General features: G+C 44.4%; 1 protein-coding gene and 1 long non-coding RNA gene across 10 annotated transcripts in view; one reads left to right on the top strand and one right to left on the bottom strand.

Annotated features, from left to right (window-relative positions):
• Nucleotides 1-24,662, top strand: part of ATP2B4 (ATPase plasma membrane Ca2+ transporting 4) — a 165,783-nt gene that overhangs the window by 24,289 nt on the left and 116,832 nt on the right. The gene's annotated exons all lie outside the window — the stretch shown is intronic.
• Nucleotides 888-23,814, bottom strand: LOC308586716. Its single transcript, XR_014008039.1, has 2 exons — nt 23,239-23,814; nt 888-1,472 (listed from the first exon to the last, which is right to left on the bottom strand). It is a non-coding gene; the product is annotated as an uncharacterized lncRNA (long non-coding RNA).

Raw genomic sequence — 24,662 nt, 5'->3', positions numbered from 1 at the left:
ACTCACAAACAAGCACATGTACAGTATGGACATAGGGAGCGGGGACTGTTCATCTCTGTGCCAACAGTGGTGCCTCCTTGGTGATGGGACTTGCATCCAGCCCTTTCCCTCTCTCCCTCCTTCTGACTCAGCTGGCTCAGGCTCCCCTGATTTGGTCATCTGGCTCCTCTGCTCCCTTGGTTCATTCTCATCAGAGTCCCCCTCCCTTGCTGCGACGACTAACGGCTTGGGGACCAGAGAACTATATACCAAGTTGATCTTTTACCTCCCTCTTAAGTCTCTTGCAAAGCATGTTGCATTGATCAGGTTGAGGTTGATCCTATTTCCCGAATACTAACTTCAGTGCTTGTTTTTCTGACTTTCTTTCTGTGGTGCTTTTAAGTCTAAAGGACAAGTCTAAAGGTTTTTTACAAAGACCATGAAATCTGAAAGTTTCTCTGCCATTCCTGGTGCCCTCCAGATGTTCTGCTCCCCTCATCCCTGCATGGCTGGGGCTGATGGGAGTCTTGGGAGATGTTTCTTCAATGCATAAATATAGACTTAAGTTGTAAATAATAGATGTTTTACAAATTGCAGAGGAAATACAGTAAGGCCTGAATAAAGAGAAGCTAGTGGGAGCCATTCCACTAATTCTAAGGAACATTTGCCCAGTTCTTCCTAAAGGAAGGGATTTATCCCATTTCCAGCTGCTGCAAGCCCAGTCAGTCCCACCCTAGGAAGTGGTTCGGTAGAATTACAGTTTCATAATCATTTGGCAGTGCTTAAGATGGGAGAGGGAGGCTTTCTCTTAAAACTGTGAAGTAATGCTTTATAGTTATAGCTAACTAGTCATAAAGGGCAGGTATCAATCCAAAAGTATATTGCAGAATTAAAGGGAAGACTGCAGCCATTTTTTTAAAAAAAATATTTTGCAATTTGAGGTCAAGATTAACACACGTTTTCAATTCTCCTTTAGCAGCCCTTCCTCTGCTTTTGGAGGCCGTTGGTTTAAAAGTTGCACTTCCACTAAATACCCATGTTCTGCAGAAGAACAAGATAATTTCCACATCACTGTCATTCTGATTTCTCAGCCAGCCTAGCTTTTTGTACAAGTCTACAGGTCTTGTTTACTGTGGTCTCATTGGAGTTGCTAGAAATTACTTTGCTCGTCTAAACTTATGGAGAGAGAATGTGGGAGCAAAAGAAAGCAGCACAAGATAGCCATAGTTTGGGATGCTGGTGGGTTATTTATGATACAGCAAGTGGTGTCTGGAGGCTGATAGTCCATATCCTACACTTAGCAAGCCCTTGCAAATTCAGTTTCCACCTACAGTCAAAGCAGCCCAAATCTTGTCATATATGGGTAGGGTTGATATTGTACAAATGATGGTTGAAATATTGTCCATGGATGTTCATGTCATCTGTTTAATCTTCCCATCACAAAGACTTAAGGTGCTCCCATTTGAATACAGGATATATATGTTTGCCATTGCCTGCAAAAAAAATGATTTTCAGCCTAAGAAAACAGTTGTGTTAGCTTGTTTTTCTTCTTTAGCATCAGGTGCCCCCCACAAAAAAGAACTGAATTTGAATTCAGCAATAAATATTTGAGGATCTTTAGGCTTTTGTCTTCCCTTCCTCTTTTCCCTCTCTTTCTGCTGTGGTCTCCTCTTTCCCTGAGATTTCATCTGAACCAGTAAACTATGGTTTGCACTTGTGCTGCAAATTAGGATTGGAAGCTGGGATCAAGCCATTGTTCCCAATCCTGGTTTTCAGGACAAGTAAGAACCATAGAATGCTTGATTAGGTGAAATGGCAAACTATGGTGTGCTTCAAACAGGAGAGGCAACAGGAAGAGGAACTGTACAAGCCAAAGGGTTCATAAAGGCTTCTTGATGTAATACCAAGCCATGGTTTAGTGTTATATCAGAGTCAGACCATTTTGTACATTTTTCATACTGCGGTTAGATTATTTCTGCGCAGGAGAGATGTCATATGAAGACTGTGGGCCTGTGGAGAAACCTCTGGATTTTGTGTACTTTCCCCCCTAATCTTTTAAAATTAGGGCTGCCCTTGAAAGGCGGTTGTCTTCATGTCCAAGCCGCCTCTTTCCTGGCAACTGCCCAATTAGCTTCATATGATTGTCTGTGGTTTAATTGGACCAGGGCTAGAAATATGCCACAGATTCATTGTGCAAGAATTCATATTGGCAGAAGGAAGCACATCTTCACGAAAGATGCGAACTAGACTTGCGGAATTTGCTGACCCGTAGCCAGGTGGCCTTTCCAAATGTGTGGCTGCAAAAATGAAAGACTGGTCTATTGACAGCTATTAGCCATTATGGCTCTATGGAATCTATATGTTCAGAAGCAATATACATGGTAGTGCTCCATGCTGGTGCAAGTTTATGTGTTGCAGCCCCTGTCTTGTGGGTGCTGCGGTAAAACACTCCATGTGGCAGCTGTTACCTGCAGTGCACCATTTGACATTGGTAATTGGGATGCTTTTCATTATGACAGAGAGAGAGAGGGAGAGGGAGGTTTCTGGCATAGTAGTGAGGATTGGCCAATTTTTGCAGTCATGACATGCCAGCAATTTGCCATGATGTGCAGCGGACATAATGTGCAAGCCAGCCCTTGTCTTCCCTCCCATCTCTGCTCCTTCCACCTTCTATTCACTTCCATTCTTCTTCTGCTGTTTGTTTTTTAACAATGAGTTTCCATCCTTCATTCTGACCTGCCATCTGCAGATGATCAGACTCTTTCAGGGTTGTTTCTTTGCATGCTAGCTCCTTTCCTGTCTGGCTACTTTGTGCTAAAGGATCACATTTAGCAACACTGAGAGGCACCGTAAAGAAAGGGCCAGGAGCAGGTCATGGGTGCCTTCTGTTCCCAGCAATCCTACCCCGCCCCCTGCTGCTGCTGTGTGTCTGCTCTGTCAGGACAGCCAGCTATCCTGACGTCACTGCAGTGTGCTGCAGCTGAACGTGTAATGCATCCAATTGCTGTAGAATGCATTGACATGCTGCAGCGCGCAGCTTCATGGTGTAGAGTGCGGTGGTCTGCAGTGCATAAGTTTCTGGCACAGCTCTGATCTGTGATGCAGTAAAAAAAAGTGGGGGGGAGGGAGAGTTGGTAATGACCCATGAAAGCATAGAATTGGGAGATGCCTTTAGCATGTGATTGGAGGGGGACTGTTCTCTGTAAAGATAACCAGATTGCTACCACAGGCACCCATGATCCTGTTTCATGTTGTAGCTCTGAAGACAGCAGCCTGATTTGTGGGAAACCTATGACTCACATCTCTCATTTCTGTTTCAGGATTATGGCTGCTGTGGGAATGGGGAGGTCTGAGACAGCTACAGTGCTTTGGTAGTTGTCTGGAGACTCCCTGCACTGCTTCAAAAGTGCATTTGAAAATACATATTAGAATTTGGAATGTTGTTTCCACCAAGTGCTTTGGCCGAGGGAAAACACGTTCCCATCCCAGGCAGGTTCTATTCCCCCATCAGCTTCTGATCATCATAATACCTGTCTCTTGAGCTCCTTTTCCAAATTACATTTATTTAGCTTCTTCCTGAGCCACCTATGGGGGCTGAACCCTCAGAGACTCCAGAATAGCTCCACATCACAGTCCTTAATTGTGTACATTGAATATAGATCCTGATTTGCTTCCGTTCACCATATGCTGGGAAGATGGCAAGGATGGAATGCAAATATGTATAGGGAAGATGGGAGGAAGATGGTGAAGTGTGTGCAAAGCAGAATGGCCTTTCATCCTCCTCAGATGCAGACTGACATGCTGTGTGGTTGACTCCATGTAGCTTTTGAAGTTCTATGATACTTAAGAGGTTGACAGACTCCTCCATGGCTGCTCCAGAATTTTAGGAATGGGCTTTTTAATGATATTGTTGGCGCTGGTGCCTTTTTAGATGAATAAGGCATCTATGTAAAAGTCTTTTTTGTTGTGTAGGCAAACACTAACTCTTGAGCTTTGGCTCTAGATGCCTGTGTGTCTTGCTCCCAGAGCTGAACAATTTTGCCTCCGAGGGCAGTTTCATACATTTCATTTGTTAGACATATACGGGGGAAAATCTTACGAGTACCCCTAAAAATGCAAAGGATGGATGCTTCAAACTTATGCCGTGGCTTGTTGGGAAGCTGGAAGTTTTTGCTGCTCTTTGTCAAGTGCATGCTCAGTGGAAAATCAGAATGTGTTGTCATGCAGTGTGTGAAGCCGTTACCTGTAGTTTGTTCAGCTGATTAAATGGAAGAAATTTGCTAATTCTGTGCTGCTTGTGGGACCAGACTGGAGGTCTTTCCAGACAACCTTGCTCATATGCAGAGAATGGCACTGTGATTACTAATTCAGTAAACAGGTGCCTGATGACGTTGCCCTAGCAAGTGCTTCTGTTTGTGGGAAGATGTTTGGTTTCTTAGCACTAAGAGCAATGGAAGTGAATTGCTGAGATGTCGTGTTCCCACCTAGTAAGTACAAAAGCATCCATCTCAAAATATGCACTCCTCCGTTCATTCTATAGGAACAATGAATCCTACTGTTTTAAGTTACATATGTTGGGATGGACGCTTTTCTGCTTGTGTGTGTTTTAGTTTGGACAGGCACTTTTCACCTATTGTCATTACTCAGAGAATGTGTCCTATGCATGTGATTTTTGCGTAGGAAATATGACTTTCTTTTTCTACTTGTGCTTCAGCTGTTCTGTGATTATGCGCACACCAATATTAATACACTGACTTTTGAATGTTAAGTGCAGTATAGTTATTTTATTAATTCATACAACAACCCTATATGATCATTCAATAGTACTATTACCATCATTGAGAGATAGTCACTTAGTAATTACGCAGCTGAGTAAAGATTTAAACTGACATTTTCTTGGGTTACAGTTTAGCCACTACAATGTAACAAGCCTCACAGTTTTCTGATCGACTTTCACATGGATGTGATGATGGCAACATTGGTGGGAAATTCACATTCAGAGCTATATTGTTGCTGGATGTAGGCAGTGGCTGCTGCTACACTCCAAACTAGTTTTGACAGTCAGCTCTAACATGTTGCAACTTGCATCATAAATGATGAGCAAGTCTTGAAAGAGTGAAGCATCATGCCTTACAAAGTACCGGTAAGCTCTGGAGTGCCTCCAAATAAGAACTGGGAGGTAAGCAAGGGGCTCACGCAAGATGCATTAGGAATCTCTTAAGAATCCTGGCAAATCCACATCATCCCAGCAATCTCAACACTGGCTCCGCCTGTCGTGGTGGAGAGAATTGCTTATTGAGGTCGCGGTGGTGGACAGACTACACGCCCAATTTTCAGTAGAAAGCTTGGAGATACAGTTTCATCCTACCAATGGAGCTTGAAACAGAAAATGTGAATGGTTACGACAAAATTCAATTGAAGGAGCTTAACTTACAGTTGCAGGCTATGTAGACTTGGGAAGCTGAAAATGACAGCTGGTGAAGATGTTATCTGATTTTTGGTGGTAGGTTTATTAGATGGCAGGCCTCTGCCATCTAATAAAGCTAATGGACCTTCTGCCTTTGGGGGAGGGAAAATAATAATTTGTGGCACAGGTTCAAATAATACACAATATACTCAATCCTCTTTTAAATACATACACGCACAAACCTTATTGGGCTGTGGAAGATTTCTCTCTCTGTAGAGAGCCAATGTGGTGTAATGGTTAGAGTGTTGGACTAGGACCTGGGAGACCAGGGTTCAAATTTTAGCCTAACCTGCCTCACAGGTTTGTTGTAAGGATAAAATGGGGCAGAGGAAAACCAAGTATGCTGCCACCTTGAGCTCCTTGGAGCAAAGGTGGGTCAGAAATTAAATGTATTAATTAATCAAAGAAGAAGACGTTGCGTTATGCAGCCATCAGATGTGTTGCTTTCTGTCCTAAAGAAATAGTCGGCGGTGTTATGCTGAGAACAATTTATTCCTAGAAATTCCCATGGAATATCTGAGAGCACAACTTCCACAGCATGTGTTGTTACGCTCTTTTTCCATCTATGCTTCCGGCAGTTGAGAAGCTGTTCTGGAGTCCTTGCTGTGCTGTGCTAAAACTCTGCCCTTCCCACTCGATTAGCTGCAGCAATGGGGGGAATGTGTCAGAAAAGAGCATTCCATTTCCTGCAGCTGTTTGAATTGAGATCAGCGTAGGAGCGTCACCAAACGCTGCAGATCTTTTCCCTCCTAAAGTGTTTCATATTTCTCCTTTGTCACCTGCCTGCCATTTGGTGTCCCACAAAAAAAATGACTTTTCATGTTCTGGTTTTTGTGTTTGCTACGAGTCTTCTGTCCACTAAGCTTTTAAAGAATCCATTCATTTTGGTTCGTCCATTCAGCTGCAGACTCCTGTGACAGCCGAACCATACCCTTCTCTTGTCTGCATGTGATGGGGAGTGATAAATGGGTTTGAACTTTTCTTCCTTGTTTTGTGCCAAGTATAAAACTCAGGAGTGAGCGGGCAGGTTGAGCAGCCGAGGCTGGTGCTTTTGGGGACTATAAGGGCAAAAGATATAGGGAGCCCAGCAGGAGGTGGGGCTTCAGCAGGCAGGGCCAGAACCAATGAAAGGCAGAGCTAACTAATTCTGGTATTATCCCCAACCTCCTCCCTGGTGAATTCTACAAGATCAACACTGGGACTAAGGAGCAGAGGAGGCTGGCAGCCAGAGCCACCCCCTGCTTAATACTTCTTAATTTTCCCAGGTAAGGAGGCAGGCAGTGGGTGGCATGGGGGGCTGGCTGGGGGTGGGGGCAGCCCCCTATTTGCCCTGATAGACCAGCTTCCGTTGTGTGGAAGGGAACTGTCCCATGTAATAAGAACTGGATCAGGCCAGTGACCCATCTAGTCCAGCAGACTGTTCTCTTTGTGGCCAGCCAGATACCTGTGGAAAACCTGCAAGCTGGTTCCAAGCACAATCCTGGTCTGTGGTGGTTCTCTCAGTTGGTCAAGCTCATTTGACAACAATGGGAAGCCAAGCCTGTAGCATCATTGGCTCTGTGCCTGTGGAACACCCGCCAGAAGAGATTTAGTGGGCTCCTTCCGTGCCAGCTTTTAAACACCTTCTGAAAACTTTTAGATTCCCCCAGGCCTGTGCAGGCAATTAAGAGACATCTGAAGGCAGCCCTGTTTAGGGAAGCTTTTAATGTTTAATAGATTATTGTATTTTAATATTCTGTTGGAAGCCACCCAGAGTGGCTGGGGAAACCCAGCCAGATGGGCGGGGTATAAATAATAAATTATTATTATTATTATTATTATTATTATTATTATTATTATTATTATTATTACCCACAATGGTCTGTTGATGTTTGTTTTTAATTCATTTGATCTTAACTTGTTTGTAGTAATTTATTATTTTACTGTAAGGTTTTATGTTTTTATATAGTTCTAAAATGCTGTGATATATTTTATGATACAAGGGTATATCAATCTTTTTATAAATAAATAAGCAGGATTTCTGCACAAGAGCACTTTCCCCTCCTGTGATTTCTAGCAACTGGTATTCAGATAGTGTTTCAAGGGGTTGGAAAATGTGATATTCCTTCAGCAGAAGTGCAACCTTGAGGGAAGGTGTGTTGACTGTGCAGAGTGTGGAATTGTTGCACAACAAAGGGCCTCTACCTCAGATTTCTGTTTCGTTTCCTCTAGTAACAAGGTCAGGAGAGCCAGCGTCTATTCTGAGGGTTCCTCCTTAGCTGAGTAAAGGGAAATGAGGAAGGCAAAGATAGCCAAAGACAAAGAAAATGAGGAAGACAAAGATTCTAAAGGGAAGCAAGCTCTGGTCCAGGAAAAATTCCAAGACATGAGTGATGTACCTCTGTTTCCTCACCTTGGGGATTCTTGAGGCACTGTAGTCATTCATTCAGTGTGGGAAGTAGAGCAGTCCAGGAAGGAGGAACTGACCTCCCACTGACACAGTCACCCCACAATGATAGTTGCAAAAGTTCCAGGAAGACTCCCTACCTCCTGTCTCAGTGTTCTTTCTTGGCCGCAAGCATCACAGACAGGACATGCAGCAGGGGTTGGGGGCTTCAGTTCCTTGGCATGTTGGATCCTAGCTTCCATTCATACTCTCCATATGCAGATGAGTAGGACTAGATTGTCTTCTGCGGTGCCAGTTCAATGCAGGGGACTGGCTGTTTTCCAGACCTGTGATTCATGTGCAGGCAGACCAAGAGATGAAGACCACAGCTGTTGATGAATCCAAGGGAAGTTTCTTGCATTTGCCAAATGCAGAGTGCCCAAATCTACTTCTAAACATGCCCTAGATGAGAGTGCAGATTCTTTCAGGGAGCTCAAATGCAAACTCTTTTAATCTTGAGGTAAAGGTGAGGTTTAAGTCCCATTCTATACCTCACTAAAAAACCTAATACTTCATTTTCTACTCCCACCAATTGGGGATGACTTATCTACAGCCAATTTGGATTCTTAGCTGAAGATGTTGGAAATTCCCCCTTTGCCTGTCCAAATGGTCATGGGGGGACAAGGAATCTCTTCTCATTTTCTGCACAGAAGGCATCAGAGTTAACTGGTTTTCAGTGATAGGAACCCATTGGCACCTTCATCCAAGATCAAATCCAGGACTGCAGTTATTTTAACCAATCTGGTGTTCAGCAACAGCACCACTGTACTGGTTTACAAAAAAAAAGGCAACCTGGGTTTCCATTGGTGAGCAACAAGTGGGGATTGCTCTCACTTGTCTGTGCACCTTGTTTGACCCTGACTATACTCATCATCATCATCATCATCATCATCATTTATATCTATGTTCTTTCCTTCTAATGGCTAGGCATGGCTGACAGCCACTGTTGGAAAGAGTGCTGCAGAAAGAGCATTGTGGGGCAGGATGAAAGGGGGAGGAGGGGTGGAGCGGGAGGAAGGAAGAAAGGAGAAGGTAAAAGAGCCAGGTGCACGGCTAACATTTATTTGCAAATAATATACCTTTCTAAAATGGTCTGGTGTGCAGAAGTAAACTGTGAATCTCCCCTCCCCATGCTTTCCCAGAGGAGGGACCCAAAATGTTTGTGCTTTTGCTTTTCATGTTGTCCCAAGTGGTGCAAGTGGATAATTCGGCAGAAGCTAGTGGCGAATGGGCTAGAGAGATAAGCCTTGTGTCTAGTGCAAAGCTGGCAACTACCCAGGAGTGAAGTTGATCTGCCTTGGCATAAATGACAGGAAAGCATAAAGCATGCACACCCATGCTAAAAATTAAAATTTCCTTCTCATCATTTATTTTTTAAATGCATGCACTCCTATTATTGCTTTTCTGTATAGTTTTGCAGCTGCTGACTATTGCCCCACCCCCACCCCTCGCCTGGGTCTGATCTTCCAGGGCTATGATAAGCACAGCTCCATAAGGTTCTAATTTAACCCTCGTCCCAGGCACTATTCTTCTTATAACTATTGCCTTTCGGTCTTCTACATGCGTCTTTCTCTCCCGCCCTCCCTTTAATTAGCCTTCTTACTGCATGGAACAGTTTGCAGATATATATGGAAAGCAGCCTACACTTTCCCAGGAGCAGAGCTTGCTGGGAAGGGAAGCAGGACCAGCAGCAAGCTGGCTCTCTCTGAGAGAGGAGAATTCTTTTTCCTATTGCCTTCACTTTTTTTACTTTTTTTTTGGTTGTTGGTATTTTGTTTAACCCTTAACGTGGCTTGGATGGAATGTGATTTGATTTTTTTTTAAAAAACAAGCTTCTCTTATATTGGTGAATTTCAGCAGATGCTACAAGCTCAAAGAGAGGTGAAGGATGATCCCCATTCCTTGTTTAGATAACCACTGGGGGTTTGTTAAGTAAAAGCTGAAGTTGCCCACATGTACTGTATTTAAACTTACTAAACTCCAGGAAATTTGGAGTGCTATGACTTTAGGATTTCAGATTTCAGTAGCAAAGTTGTTTCTTAGTTGTTGTTTTTAATACACTGAAGCCCCAAAGTCACCCTCAACTGGGCTGTTGATTTGCACCTTTCTAGCAATATTTTGTGGACATCCCACGCAGAACTCAAGGAGCTTTAACACACACAGGCTATGTGGCATTTACCTTTTGCATGCAGAAAAGAGATCTGAGTGCTTCAAACTCCACCTGAGAGCCTGGCTGTCTAGAACAAGCCACAGAGAGACTCCCTGCATCTGATCTAAAAATCCCTGATGCTGGCTGTCAGAGACATTGTTGTGCTAGCTGATCCCTGGGGGTGGTGGCCTGATACTTGTGAAAACAGGACTGTCTCTTGGTAGTAGTTTGAAGGCTGCTTCATTGGCTGCCTTTTCTTTCCTTCACTGAAAAGGCTTCTGTGGAAAGCATGAAACCCACACGAAGACAATGATGTGCAATGATCACCTTCATGTATTCCACAGCATGTACACATGGTATACTTGCGCTGGGAAGCCTAAGTCGGTTGCTGTGCTTCAGTCCACATACTTTTGGAGAAAAAGACATGTGTGCAGTCATGTCACCTGATGATCTGCAGATAGGTTTTGTGCTTTCAGTTATACTGAAATGATTGCTGTGTAGCCAGAGTGTTAAGTGTGAAGCTAAGGACCCTTTTTGTAATCTAACCCCCAAGACCCTGCCGCCTTCTTCAGACAATAGGTTAACCAAAGGCAATAGAGGCAAAATATAGGGTGGATCACAATAGAAGCCAGAATACCACATCTTTAGCTAGTAATAATAATAATAATTTATTATTTATACCCCGCCCATCTGGCTGAGTCTCCCCAGCCACTCTGGGCGGCTCCCAATCAAATGTTAAAAACAGTACAGCATTAAATATTAAAAACTTCCCTAAACATTCCTTCTTCTTCTTCTTCTTCTTCTTCTTCTTCTTCTTCTTCTTCTTCTTCTTCTTCTTCTTGTTGTTGTTGTTGTTGTTATCTTTAGCTAGTTCCTTTCCCATATTGGTCAGTTTTACTGACAGCATGCGTAATGCCATCATCATAGCATCATAGAGTTGGAAGAGACCACAAAGATCCCTTCAATGCAGGAAACATTTGCCCAACATGGGCTCGCACCAACAACCCTAAGATTAAGTATCTCATGCTCTGCCAACTGAGCTATCTGAGCAGATCATCCACCCTACCCATCCTTGTTCAGGAAGTGGCTCATGTTCATTGGGGTTCTAGTTCCTCCTCATCCTGACAGCCACAAGTGGAACCATTTGCCAGCTACTCCCACCTTTCTAATTAGAACACCACAGATTTTCCCCTAGGTTGGCAGATATCTTTAGTCTAGCAGGACAAGGAACCCTGCAGCCTCTGTTTGAAACCAGGAACTCCTACAAAGACTTGAGCTCAGCTTCTATCTATCTAGATAGATAGATAGTATACAGCATGAAAAATAAAACTAAGACAAAGAAAAGCCACAAAGCCTGGGGCAGAATTGCTCCATATTTACTTTTTGAACCAGTAAATGGCATCTTGTGCAGATCATGTGAGACATGGGAGAGATCTCAGGCTACTTAGTTACTCGTAAGGTTTGGGTGAAGGATGACAAGGAGGACAGACAGCAGAAGACTGGTCACACCCACACCATACCTTTAAAGCACATTCAGCACTTATTATTATTATTATTATTATTATTATTATTATTATTATTATTATTATTTTATTCCCCCAAAGAATCCTGGGAACTGTAGTGTACTCCCCTACAGGACTACAACTCCAGCTCCCTTAAACTACAGTTCCCACAATTCTTTGAGGGAAGACATGTGCTTTATACATAGGGTGTGGATGTGACCTGTTTCACTCAGTAGGAATTTGGTTGGTGCGACTTGCCAACTGAATGTTTAAAAGGATAATTGGACATTGATTACTTCTAGGAAGGAAAACATTTCAAGTTTATGAGAGCAATTGCCAGGGAAACCTTTGATCAAGCAAAGCATTTCAGAGAAAGGGATATGGAGCGGGTGCATTTTCCCAAGCAGAGCAAGTGGATCAGAAGAGAGAACAAAGGGCTGTTTTCATTTGCATAAAGCAACAACACATAAAGCTACTTTTGACCATCTCCTTCTTTAAAATGCTTAAGTTGACCTTTCTTTTGAGGTATTGTACAACAGTTGCTCTAAAACAAGAGGGCATGGTGTGTGGTGTGCAGTAGCAGTCAACAGGGTGGGGCTGTGGGCCTTACCGTTGTTGCTGCAGTGTACTGGAAGAGGCGAGGCAGTGGGGAGGTTGACATGGTGCAAACACAGTGGCGGAGCAAACCTGGCACTCCTGTTAGTGCGATTGCACCATCCCAACCTCACTGCAATCACCCTCCCAGTAAGCCACAGCCACGCTAGTGACAGGAGGTCAGGTAAGCTCTTCTGCCCCACCAGCTAATACTGGTGTGTGCTATACAGTATGTCATGGTTATGTATATGATATGTGCTAGGAAGCAAGACCAATGCATTGTTTGGTGGGGAATGTTGCGTGGAAGCTTCTTGGTCCCTACAAGCTCTTGGTAGCCTTTATTTAGTTCACCCAAAAGCAGCTTTTAAAAAGTTTGTTTAATAGCACAGACCAGTTCATGGCTGAGAGCAAGGACCTGCACTTTGATAATACTTCCAGGGTCCAGACAGCTCTTGGCCACCACAGCAATTGCAGGGTCGCAGCTATTAGTGGGAGGAAATAACGCTGCCTATTTTAAGCTCCTAAGAGAGTTTCAAGATAGGAATCCCCTCACTCTGCTGCCAAAAATAACTTAATTGCTTTGCAGGCTGGCAATAGGCCTTCCACCACTATCCCTTGTCTTTCCTGCTCTTTACAGTTGGCCTCTCTGACCGTGTTTTTTCCTCTCTGTTTGCTCAACTCTCTGTTTAAGCCTATGCTGTGGTTCAGAGCAGAGTGCAAGCAGGTATCTTTTGAATTCCCTTCAGGTTGAGTTTCCTTGAGAGAGCTCCTCCAGTAACTTTAAGGTCAGGTGCAACCCTCCATGGAATCAATAGAGTTGGAAGAGACCTCAGGGGTCATTAGTCCAACCCACAGATGTTTTCAGACTCCAATTCCCATCAGCCCCAGCCCAATGGTCAGGGATGATGGGAGTTGTAGTCCAGCAGCTTCCAGAGGGCTGCAGGTTCCCCACCTGCTGGTTTAAGGGCTGCCTCATGTTTTTTTGGTCACTTATATATGTGAAAGGGAGCAGTACAATGGTACCTCGGGGTATGAACTTAATTCGTCCCGGAGGTCTGTTCTTAACCCGAAACCATTCTTAACCTGAGGTGCACTTTTGCTAATGGGGCCTCCCGCTGCCGCCACACCACCGGCGCGCGATTTCCGTTCTCATCCTGGGGCAAAGTTCTGAATCTGACAAACTGACACTGACAAACTGGAACTTGTCCAGAGGAGGGCAACCAAAATGGTCAAAGGCCTGGAAACGATGCCTTATGAGGAACACTAAGGGAGCTGGGCATGTTTAGCCTGGAGAAGAGGAGGTTAAGGGGTGATATGATAGCCATGTTCAAATATATAAAAGGATGTCACATAGAGGGAGAAAGGTTGTTTTCTGCTGCTCCAGAGAAGTGGACACGGAGCAATGGATCCAAACTACAAGAAAGAAGATTCCACCTAAACATTAGGAAGAACTTCCTGACAGTAAGAGCTGTTCGACAGTGGAATTTGCTGCCAAGGAGTGTGGTGGAGTCTCCTTCTTTGGAGGTCTTTAAGCAGAGGCTTGACAACCATATGTCAGGAGTGCTCTGATGGTGTTTCCTGCTTGGCAGGGGGTTGGACTCGATGGCCCTTGTGGTCTCTTCCAACTCTATGATTCTATGATTCTATGAATCTGAGGTACTACTTCTGGGTTAGCAGAGTTTGTAACCCGAAGCATTTGTAACCCGAGGTACCACTTTATGTTTTAAGCGAGTAGTTGCCTTATCTCTCTGGCAAGTGTCTGCTTCGTGTTTGGAGAGGCACAGCTCCTTTTTTGTGTGTGTAAACGGCAACATGCAAGGTGTACAAAACAGATTGAGGCAGAAATCTTGTGTGCCCTTACTTGGAAGGAAATTCTATTGAACAAAGTGGGACTTCCTTGTGAGTCAACACACACTGGGGTCAAACTTGAAGGGCCAGAAGTAGTTCCAAGTATGTCAGGCAAAACTGCATTCAAATGGGTAATCTGGAATGTGGAGTATGATTTCTCCCCTGAAAATGACTAGCTAGGTAAGGATTTTCTAGTCATTACTAGGCAGTTTGTAGCCAAAATACTTTTTTTCTGGTGTAAAGCATGCACTGTGAGCTGACTGAAAGTGGCAGTAAAAAATCTTGACACGATTCTCCATAGAGATGCCTCCAAAGTAGTTTTCACACTAAGGTTACTACAGGAATAGAATCGAGACTGAGGGTGATTTGTGTGAACTGCAAAAATGAAGGAGCTGGTGGGAAGCTTGAAGTATGGCTGTTTAAAGTGAGCTTTTTAGAGTTGCCATCTACTGAGAAAGATGGAGTTTCAGTTTTGGAGTTATAGTGAAACCCCATCCAAGAATTCATTCTCTTTCCCCTGGGATTCTTGTTCTTGTTTTCCTTCTATGAATGTTCTTCTGTGAATTAATTTCTCCACTTTGAGGGATGCCCTGCAGGGTGAGTTCGCTTGCCAGACGTTAGCTGAGAGGTGTGGAGAAGCTTGAGTGAGATAATTAAACTAAAACTAAATGTATTTGGGAGTGTAGTACCGTTGCTAACTCAGATACAAACACCCATGTGAACTAGCTATAGAATCCATTGGAAATGTAATATATTGAACGGCCAGGGCCAGATATGTTTTGTGCTTCCATTACATCCTCATACAAGCATGGAAGTCTATGGAGCGTCACTATTTTTCTAATCTCTAGTCCTTATGATTGTGAAGATCAGTTTGAAAATATTTTGGGCAGTACCCAGTGAAATTTCAAAAGCCAGAACAGGCTGAGCAGGATTCCAGTGATCACAAACTGAAGGTTCAGTTTTCTGCATAGTTCCTGCCCGCCCTCCCAAAGAACAGGAGCAAAATAAATGTGTGTGCCTGTTTCTGCGCATGTGCGCGTATGCAGTTACAAATTTCCTCTAGGCTAGAGCTATGGTGTTATTGTCACGTACCTTGGATTTATAATCACAGACCATAGACAGCCCTATGAATACCTGATTAAGAGGGTGAGAAGTTTGGGTCATGATGGTTGGCGTCAACTTTTCCATATCCATTTCTTGCCAGTACATGTGGATATCTCTCAATTGGTTGGACAGGATGCCAGGACTGCTGGCATGCCAATGTTGAAGGGCAAAATGGTAAGATTAATAAGGGTGGAGCCTGACTGCAAGCAAAAGCCATCTGGCAGGAACTGGTTGTGGCCTGGGAAGGCACACCTTCATTGATTTGTTTTTATCTGTGGCAGTAGTGTTTTGTTTAAGCAATTGTTTGCTTGCCATGTAGCTGTTAGCTTTCATGAGAGCATTTATGCGGAAGATTCCAGGATACAAACCCAACAGGAAATCTAATAAATAGCAAACCCTGAATCTGTGAGCAGAGTCGGGCTCCCAGTTTCGGGCTCCCAACAATCTAGTTCCTTCTGCTTGGATTTTACATGTAAGGAAGGACAAATCAGTGTTGTTTCTGGTACTGGACAGTTTTGCATGTGCCATTTCATAGAAGTCACTTCTATCTCACTTCCTCACCATTCTGCAATTTTATTTTTTAAATTGAATAAAAAGCCACGTTTTAATGTGTGTTTTTGAGCATTTAATCTTAAAATTCACTTTTTTTGTATCTGCTTTTATTTTTTTCCTGTGCCAAGAGCTGTGCTTGGAGAAAAACTGGACAATTTAGCTCCTTCCCTTCATCCAGGAAGTGCAAATCAGATTAGTTAGTTTAAAAATGGTGACCAAACTGCAAGCATCCCTAGTATACAGGCAGATTTATCAATGGAAAAAACCCCATATAACACCTTAGTGAACCACAAAGGGCAGTAGTTGAGTGTGGTCCCAGGTTCCGTCCCTGCGATCTGCAGGCAGGGCTGAGGGAGACCCATCTGCAGAGCCAATTCTGATCTAGGTTCCAGGCAGCTTGCTGCAGTCCATGAGTGTTGGAGATTGTGCTTCCAAAAGCTCTCTAGGAATTATTACACTGTGTATATATGTTTTTCAAGGAATGCACACATCTTCCTATCTTCTGCTAATGTGCCTGTACAGGGGAGGTATAAGGCTAACCAGAGGTGGCAGACTAGCTGGTTCAGAGAAATGTGTGGATTTGAAGTCTCAGAATGACAAGGGACTGTTGTGTATGTGTGCAAGAGTGGGATAAGGGAGGAGAAAACAGCAGAACAGTTGTGCGGTATCTCTTAGCCATTACAGTGGTACCTCAGTTTAAGAACAGTCCTGTTTACGAACTATTCAGTTTACAAACTCTGCAACACCGGAAGTAGTGTCCCGATTTGCAAACTTTACCTCGGTCTAAGAACAGAATTTGAATGGTGGAAGGGCACCGGCGGCAGGAGGCCTCATTAGGGAAAGCGCACCTTGGTTTAAGAACGGTTTCAGTTTAAGAACGGACTTCCGGAACGGATTAAGTTCATAAACTGAGGTACCACTTTAGTCTAAAAGCAGCTTTGGACCTAAAGGGCCTAAAGAACTTCTAGACCAGGGGCAAGGAACATTTTCCAACTTGAGGGCCACATTTGTTTGTCAGCAAAATTCCTGGGGCCATGTTTCAGTAGTGATGGGGCCAGAGGGTTGCAGGTTCTCACCTGTTTTTGGGAATTAGTAAACATTTGAAAAGAAAGTTACAGATCTCCAAATACGGAGGTGTTCTGCAACAGTAATCATTCCTAAACTTAAACTACACCCAAGAAACAGTTGTCTGGTCTGTTGAGAGTGGGTGGGAAATTCCTAGAAGCAGCAAGTATCACCTTTGAATCTGTTATTTCCCCTGGTGACTTTGGAAACCCAGGGAAGGGTTTACCTAACTCAAATTAATCCTGCCATGAGGAGAGACCACAGGATGCCTGGATGAGGATTATTTTTTCCCCTCAAGCTGAAAAACTGCTTCCCTGACTTGTCAGTCCTCCCATGTATTTTTAATGTTTGTCCTCGCAGGCGTCCTTTCCTCTGATTCGCTTGTGATAACTGGCTGGCAGGCACTGTGTGCCAGAAATCTCTCTTTGCTGCATCACTTGCATTCCCAGAGGGAAGATCCTCAGGATCTAGCTTCAAAAGGAGGAGAGGCTCTCTTCAAAACAATCCCATCCTCCCACCCTGTGGGCCAGTGGCATACAGATAGCCCCACATGGAGGCTCAGTGGAAATTCTGTAGGGGACAACCCATCTGCCAAGCAGGGGGAATCTCTTAGCTTGCCGTGTGAGGATCCCTTTGGGAGAAGGAGGGAACACCTCTATGTTTGACAGGATTCCATCTTTCTGCTCTAAAAGGAAGTAAAGGAAGTGTCCAGGCTGTGATTCCCCCCCCCCTTCTCTCTCTGCATGTGCTGAGTATAGGACTAAGAGACAGGGATTTAATAACAAACAGTAATAATTTCAGGGCTTGTGTCCAGGTTTCTAAATGCATTTCACAAAACTCTGGTGCCAAAGGTGCAGGACGGCTTCTATTACTGCTGATGCCCTGGCAAAAGTTGTTTCCTTTTGGTTATATGCTTCAAAGAGCCTGGCACCCAACACTGGGATTATGTTTTGCTATCAAGTGCTTGGTAGCCATGTAGGACCAAAATACAGTGGCATGCCAGGGTCAGAAGGTGTGTCCTCCTGAATACGAGCTGCTGGAAACTGCAAGAGGGGAGGGTGGTCTTGCTTGGGTCTGGCATGCGGGTGTGCCATGGACTAGGTAGGCCATTGGCCTAATCTTCTTTTGATTATCATGCGATACAACTCTGAGTGTGTGCAGGAGTTTTAAAGCAAAACATAAAGGTAAAGGGACCCCTGACCGTTAAGTCCAGTTGCGGACGACTCTGGGGTTGCAGCGCTCATCTTGCTTTACTGGCCGAGGGAGCCGAGGGAGCCACTTCCGGGTCATGTGGCCAGCATGACTAAGCCGCTTCTGGCGAACCAGAGCAGCGCACGGAAATGCCGTTTACCTTCCCGCCAGAGCGGTACCTATTTATCTACTTTCACTTTGACGTGCTTTCAAACTGCTAGGCTGGCAGGAGCAGAGACCGAGCAACGGGAACTCACCCCGTCACGGAGATTCAAACCACCAACCTTCTGATCTGCAAGCCCTAGGCTTTGTGGTTTAAACCACAGCACCACCCGCGTCCCTTAAAGCAAAACATAGGTGAGTGGGAAGATATAGGAACAATTTCCTTGCCTATGTTTCCCTTCCCTTAGGCCCGATTCATTCCATGTGCAGCTCTGCGACAGGAAGCATCCCCCATCAGGAAGGAAGTCTTAAAACAATAAGAAGTTTCAGGGAGGAAATCCTGGCTGGCGGGCAGACGGGGATTTTCCCACCATGCAATTAAATCTCCCATGCTGCATATGGCTACATCTCATCTAGTTTTCAGTTATGGATATCTATGAATAAGGAAACACCTAAAAGGTTCCAAAATCCATATTAGGTCGAAATGCGTATTAGGGCAAACTCTTGAGTTCTCCAGGATCCTCATCAGGGTAGATGGGTAAACAAAGCAAATGAGATGTGGGGGTGAGGAGATGAGAAGCAAAAATGCTGGCTGATGGTGCAGCAGTGGAGTCTGCATCTGGTCATAGTGTCAGGATGGAATGTGGGAGGAGATGGCAGACATTCAAATAAGGCTCTGTTAGGTGCTGTGCAGGCTTCGGATTCCACCAAGGGCTTCTCTAAAGGACGAGGAGAAGGCACATTCCATGCGCTCACATTGTGATTGCGCTTATGATCCTTGTGCAGCATATTGACACCCGTCTGCAGGAAAAATCTGACCTGAGCCTATGTTTGATTTCAGAACCTTTCAAGCCAGATTGCAAACCATTTTTCAAAATCTGCTTGGTAACCTTTGCAAGCACACTGTAAACTGCAAGAGCTGGAGCACAACAGTCCCGTGTTGCCTTAACTAAAGAACTACCCTTCCCACCCCCATATTAAAGTTGCACAACTTTCCCTGAATCTCTGTGGCCTTGAACAGGTTTCTAAAAAAGTTACCAACTTCAGAAGGGAGGAGATGGCACCTGGACTTCTTCATTTGCCTTCCTTCAGTAACAAACCTTGTATTTTACTTTTGAAACATTGTGCAAATGCTAATCTTATCCTCCACCTTTTTGCACCTTGTTTGCACACCAAGCTGCATAGATGAGTTGGCATTTATGTGTTCCTTATAACCATGTGGTCTCCAGGGTCTGGGCAGCAAATGTTGCTAGTTTGTAAGGGAGAGGTACTTTCTTGGCTCCTGTGCATCTGAAAGACCCTTTGTGATAGATTTTAAATCGAGCATCTCTTGTGATTCATTCAACCACAACAGTCTGGTCTCCACTGCCAAATCGTTTCTGACTTGGACCCATTCTACAGAGTTGTATTGTGTGATAATAAAAAAAGGGTTATATGTCAAAGCCTCTTCAAGTGTGCAGTTCTTGTCAACACCACCAGTGTTTATCTGCTTTTACTGGGATGTTGTCTTGTAGAAAGACGAAAAGATCTTGCCAAGTGATTTGGCTTTAGCTTTTTGTTAAATGGACAGTGATGTGTGCCTGTGTCTGAACTATAGTTCCTTTCTCTGTCTGCCATTCCAAACATTTCCAGAGTGGTAGCCATGTTAGCCTCTTTCAGCAAACACAACAAAGAGACTTGTGGGCTGGCACCTTAAAGACAAATTAATGGTGGCATAAGCTTTCATGGACTCGGAGCCCACTTTGTCGGCATTCCTACCTCCCCCCCCCCCATTATGTGTCTGCTGCATTTCTTTCTTTCTTGTTGCTCCTGGACTTTGGAATCCTGGTGTCACCTTCAACTCTCACACACTCACCATTCATTCATTCATTCATTCATTCTAGTTATTTATTAGTTTAGGACCAGACCCTCACAAAGCACTGTATGGAGAAATAAAAATAATAGAACCTCTGACACAGCATGAAGCACTGAAGGAGTACAGACAAACCAATGCATGAAAGGTGTTGAATTAGGTCACCAAAATTCCTCTTAAGGAATTGTTTAAAAAGGCAATAGTGTGTTTTAAAGCTTTTTTGAATGCAAGAAGAAAAAAGTTAACTGCAAGAGCAGTTACCAGCCAGAAGATCCATTATACTGTAGTGTGCTTCCCAACCTAACCAATTTCAACAATGGATAAACAAGAAGGAACTCTGATGCATATCTTAAGATTATGGACAGGGTCGAATGGGGCAGGTGGTCCTTAAGGTAAATCAACTCACTTAGGGTCTCAGAAGATTCTTACTGTCAAGTAATTTGCTATTTCCCAGGTTTGCATTTCCTTATGTATTTTTTATTTTATTTATTTATTACATTTCAATACAGTCATACCACGGGTTACAGATGCTTCAGTTTGCATTTTTTCGGGTTGTGGACCGCCAAAACCTGGAAGTACAAGAACAGGTTACTTCTGGGTTTCAGCGGTCGCGCATGCGCAGAAGTGCCAAATCGCAATCCGCGCATGCACAGACGCGCCACTGTGGGTTGCGGACGTGCATCCTGCATGGATCACGTTTGCAACCCAAGTGTCCACTGTACAGCCCTCCATCCGAAGACAACAGAGCGATTTACAACAAAAAAACACAAAAAACCCACAATAACAAACAAAAAGAATAACCCTCAGTTTAAAAGGTCATGTATTATTTAATCAGCCAAAGGCCTGGGAGAAGAGGAATGTTATTGCCTAGCACCTAAAGATAGGTAATGAAGGCACCAGGAGGGACTCCCTGAGCAGAGCATTCCACAAGCGGGGAGCCACCACGGAAAAGGCCCGTTCTTGTGTTGCTGCCCTCTGGACCTCTCTGGCACACAAAGAAGGGCCTCAGATGATGACTGCTGGGTCCAGGTTGGTTCATAGGCAGAGAGACGGTCCTTGAGGTATTGCAGCCCTTTAAGCCGTTTATAGGTCAAAACCTGAATTGGGCCCAGAAAAGAACTGACAGCCAGTTCAGTCTTTATCACGCTGAGTTCCATCTTGAACTAACTAACCTGTAGGATGGCTCTACCTCTTGAGACAGACTTCCCTTTTCAACCACAGGCTCCACCCAGCCAATGGTCAACCTAGACAATGGTCATGGATAATAGAGTTTATAGTACAGAATATCTGGGGCGGGAACCAGGTTGGGGAAGACAGGCCTAAAACCTTCACTGCATTGATTGCCAAGTCAAGAGTTGAACCAGATGGGTACTAGCTCAAAACTCGGCTCTATTCTATCCCCATTCTCAACCATTCTTGGTGACCACCGTAGAAAATGGACTTTAGTTCAGGATGCTAGGGCTAAATCATAGGTTGTTGTGCGGTAAGACAGAAGAGAAGTACGTAGCTAAGTTGTTCCTTTCCTCACAGTCACTTGCATGACTGCAGCCAGCTCCTTGCAAAAGTACTCTCCCCTTCACCAATTAATTCTGCATGCTTGGGAAAGGAATCGGCTGAGGGTGGGGCCAGGGATAGAGGAACTAAACTGCCACTTTAAGGTCTTTCTAGAGTTGTTTTTAAGTGCGGGCAAGATGGGTGGGGTTCCTGATAATCTCATGGCCATGCCCAGTTCAGCCTTAGATACACATGAAGTTTAGTCTGCTGAGATCAGAGTCAGGCCCTTAGGCTCGCTGCAGCTTTTCTGCTGGAAGTAAAATTGTTAGGTTTACTCAACCTGCTGAGCTCTTTGTGTTCTGTCTTCAAGTGGAGCTGATTGTATGTGTGTGTGTGTGTATGCTTGCTTGCAGTGGGTGGGAGGAGGACAGTATTATTAGCCTGACTTCAGGGCGATGGAAAGAGTGAGTGCATCATACTTTTCCTCTGGGACAGAGAGAGAAAACCAAGGAACCGCTTGCCCAGAGTTGCTTGCATGAAACTTTGGGGAGGAACAATAGCTTCATGGTGAAGCCACATATATTGCCATATTTCCATGATCGAATCTCTAGCAGTTTCATATTTTCATATTTTTTTGTATGCTACCCTTCATCCAAAGATCTGAGTGGTTCACAGCATAAAAATACAAAAAAACATATAACATACAGTGGTACCTCGGGATGCGAACGGGATCCGTTCTGGAGCCCCGTTTGCATCCAGAAGCAAACGTAACTAGCGCCGGCACATCTGCGCACACACGCGTTGCTTTTCACCGCTTCTGTGCATGCGCGTGACGTCATTTTGAGTGCCTGCACATGCGTGAGCTGCGAAGCCCGGAAGTAACGTGCTCCGTTACTTCCGGGTTGCCGCAGAGCGCAACTCGAACGCGCTCAACATGAAGCATATTCAGCCCGAGGTATGACTGTACGTGATAAAAACAAGAACGAAAACAGAGCAAACAAATTACCCACCACCACCACCTCATCCCGCAAGCATATTTAAAACAATATATAATAAGACCTAGACAGCAGTTGCTGCCCTCCTGAGATCTTGGAGAGCTACTTTCAATTAAGAGTAGATCAGCTTCTGCCCACTTGGTGCCTGCCAGATCTTTGGGGCTAAAACTCCCAACAGCCTCACCCAGCTGAGATCTTGGAGAGTTGCTGCCAGTTAATAGTGGACCATGTTTTTCCAACCCAGCTTGGGGCTGATGGGAGTTGTAGTCCAAGACATCTGGAGAGCACCAGGTTGGTGAAAAGTAGGAATAGACAGCTCTGGACTAATAGATCAATGGGTAATTTGGGGACCAAATGTCACAACACAGAAGATCCATGATAAGGTCTCCTGATGTCTCCCCCCAACTTTAGAAGCAGCTGTGGGGAGTCCGATTTTTATCAGAGCATCCACACTGCGTGTGGACTGTGGGCTGTACCTTTCCTTCATCCTAAATAGGGAAACGGGACCTTGTACAGTGGTGGATTTAAATTGCAGAAATGGTTAACATTGCCATTTATTTCCTATACTTTTTGATTCTCCTTTTTAGACAGCTGACTTTATTTTTATCCTGCTTTTCAGACAATTGCCTCCCAGAGCAGCTCACATCAATAATAATCATAATAATAAAAAGAGGCAGCAAGAGAGAGAGAAGAGAGGCCCTGCCATCAGGCTTGCAAACTAAAAAGACAAGACACAGAACAGAAGGGGAGGAGAGCAGGCGAAAGTTAAGAAGAGGGAGAACAGTTCTTCAAGGCCAGATTAGAGTAGGTGAGCTTATAAGAGGACATTTATATCTGCTCCAGGCTAGGCCAATTTTACCTTGCATGTGTTCTTGCTTGAATAGCACCTGGTGCCTCTTGTACCTTTGCCCAAAGGAGATGATGGGACTAGGGTTTCTTTTCCACTGTGGTTCTGCAGCCTCCAGGGCAGAAGGCAGTAGGTGCAAAATTCCTTCCCCAAGAGACACCACTCTGATAATAATTAGAGCCTGCCACAGCTGCTTTTAAATGAAAGTGAAAACATTGGGAGACCCAGTCACGGAACATACTGTAGCTCAGTCAGTCGAGCATGAGACTCTTAATCTCCAGGTTGTGGGTTCAAGCCCCGTGTTGGGCAAAAGATTCCTGCATTGCAGGGAGTTGGATTATATGGCCCCTGGCTTCCTTTCCAGCTCTACAATTCCATGGTTCTACGAGTAAAGCACCTGCAATTTCTAAGCCATAGTTTATTTCAACTGTGGTTTAATGTGATGTATATACCAGAGTAGCAACTGCTGCTTGATTCTACCTGCCACTAACCTATCATTCTACACTTTCTCCCCCACTGCATCCATATTTTGACATCTATTGAAGATTCATTTGCTTACCTAGGTATTTGGAGAAGAGTGATTTCTTGTTTATAGCCCTGGATTTCTCACCTGTTATATATATTATATATAATTGTTTTTAAGCTTTTCATTTGTTTTAATGAACTGCATTTCTTATGCATTGACTTATCCCCTAAGCCTGCTGACCTAAAGCTCCTAGGCTAGTGTTGGTGCCTCCTTCTGATTATAATACACCCCCTACCCCCTTTACAATTTAGGACCACCCTAACCCTAGGACCACCCTTGGGGTTATCTCTCACATCAAAGATGGCTTGTGATGCAGCACGAAGAATGCTTGCCTGAGATACAGGTTAGACTAGCTCTGCTGCTTCTGCCGTAAAGGGGTCTGTAATGTACCAAAATAGATCTTGGCTTCCTATCTGACCAGACTGCTTGTAATTGATCTGTAGCAGGGTTTTTCACCTTAATTGTGGTTGGCTTCCTTACGATGAACATTTCTTTGGGCTGTTGCCCAGTGAGCAGCATCTTCATTGCAAAAGCAGCCTCCAGAAAGCTCATTGGTGGCCATGGCCAGGAGCCGCAGCAAGAATTTCAGCAGTTGAGCAAGCAAATGAATATTCTACTTTGTCTCCAAGGAAAACATTATAATGCATGATACGGATCTTGTTCCCTAAGAGCCTGCTTTGCTCTTTCCTCCATACACAGTATAAGTTTCCCGGTTATGCAGCTGTTATAAGTTGGGAGGCTAACAGAGCAATTCAAACTTGATTTACACTGGACTGCCCAATGTGTGGGTGGGAGACATGCTTGCAGCTGCTTCACCAACAGAGCCCAGCAAAAAACCCTAACAATGGGTGTTCCAAGGATGGGGAAGGGTTGGGGCTGAGCCAGCCTGAGATCCGCTGGATCCTAATCT

This window comes from Podarcis bocagei (genome assembly GCF_964188305.1).
Source record: "Podarcis bocagei genome assembly, chromosome: 5".
In the NCBI taxonomy this organism is placed as follows: domain Eukaryota; kingdom Metazoa; phylum Chordata; class Lepidosauria; order Squamata; family Lacertidae; genus Podarcis; species Podarcis bocagei.
The sequence above is the reverse complement of the archived record's forward strand: the minus strand, read 5'-3'. Positions and strand labels throughout refer to the sequence as shown.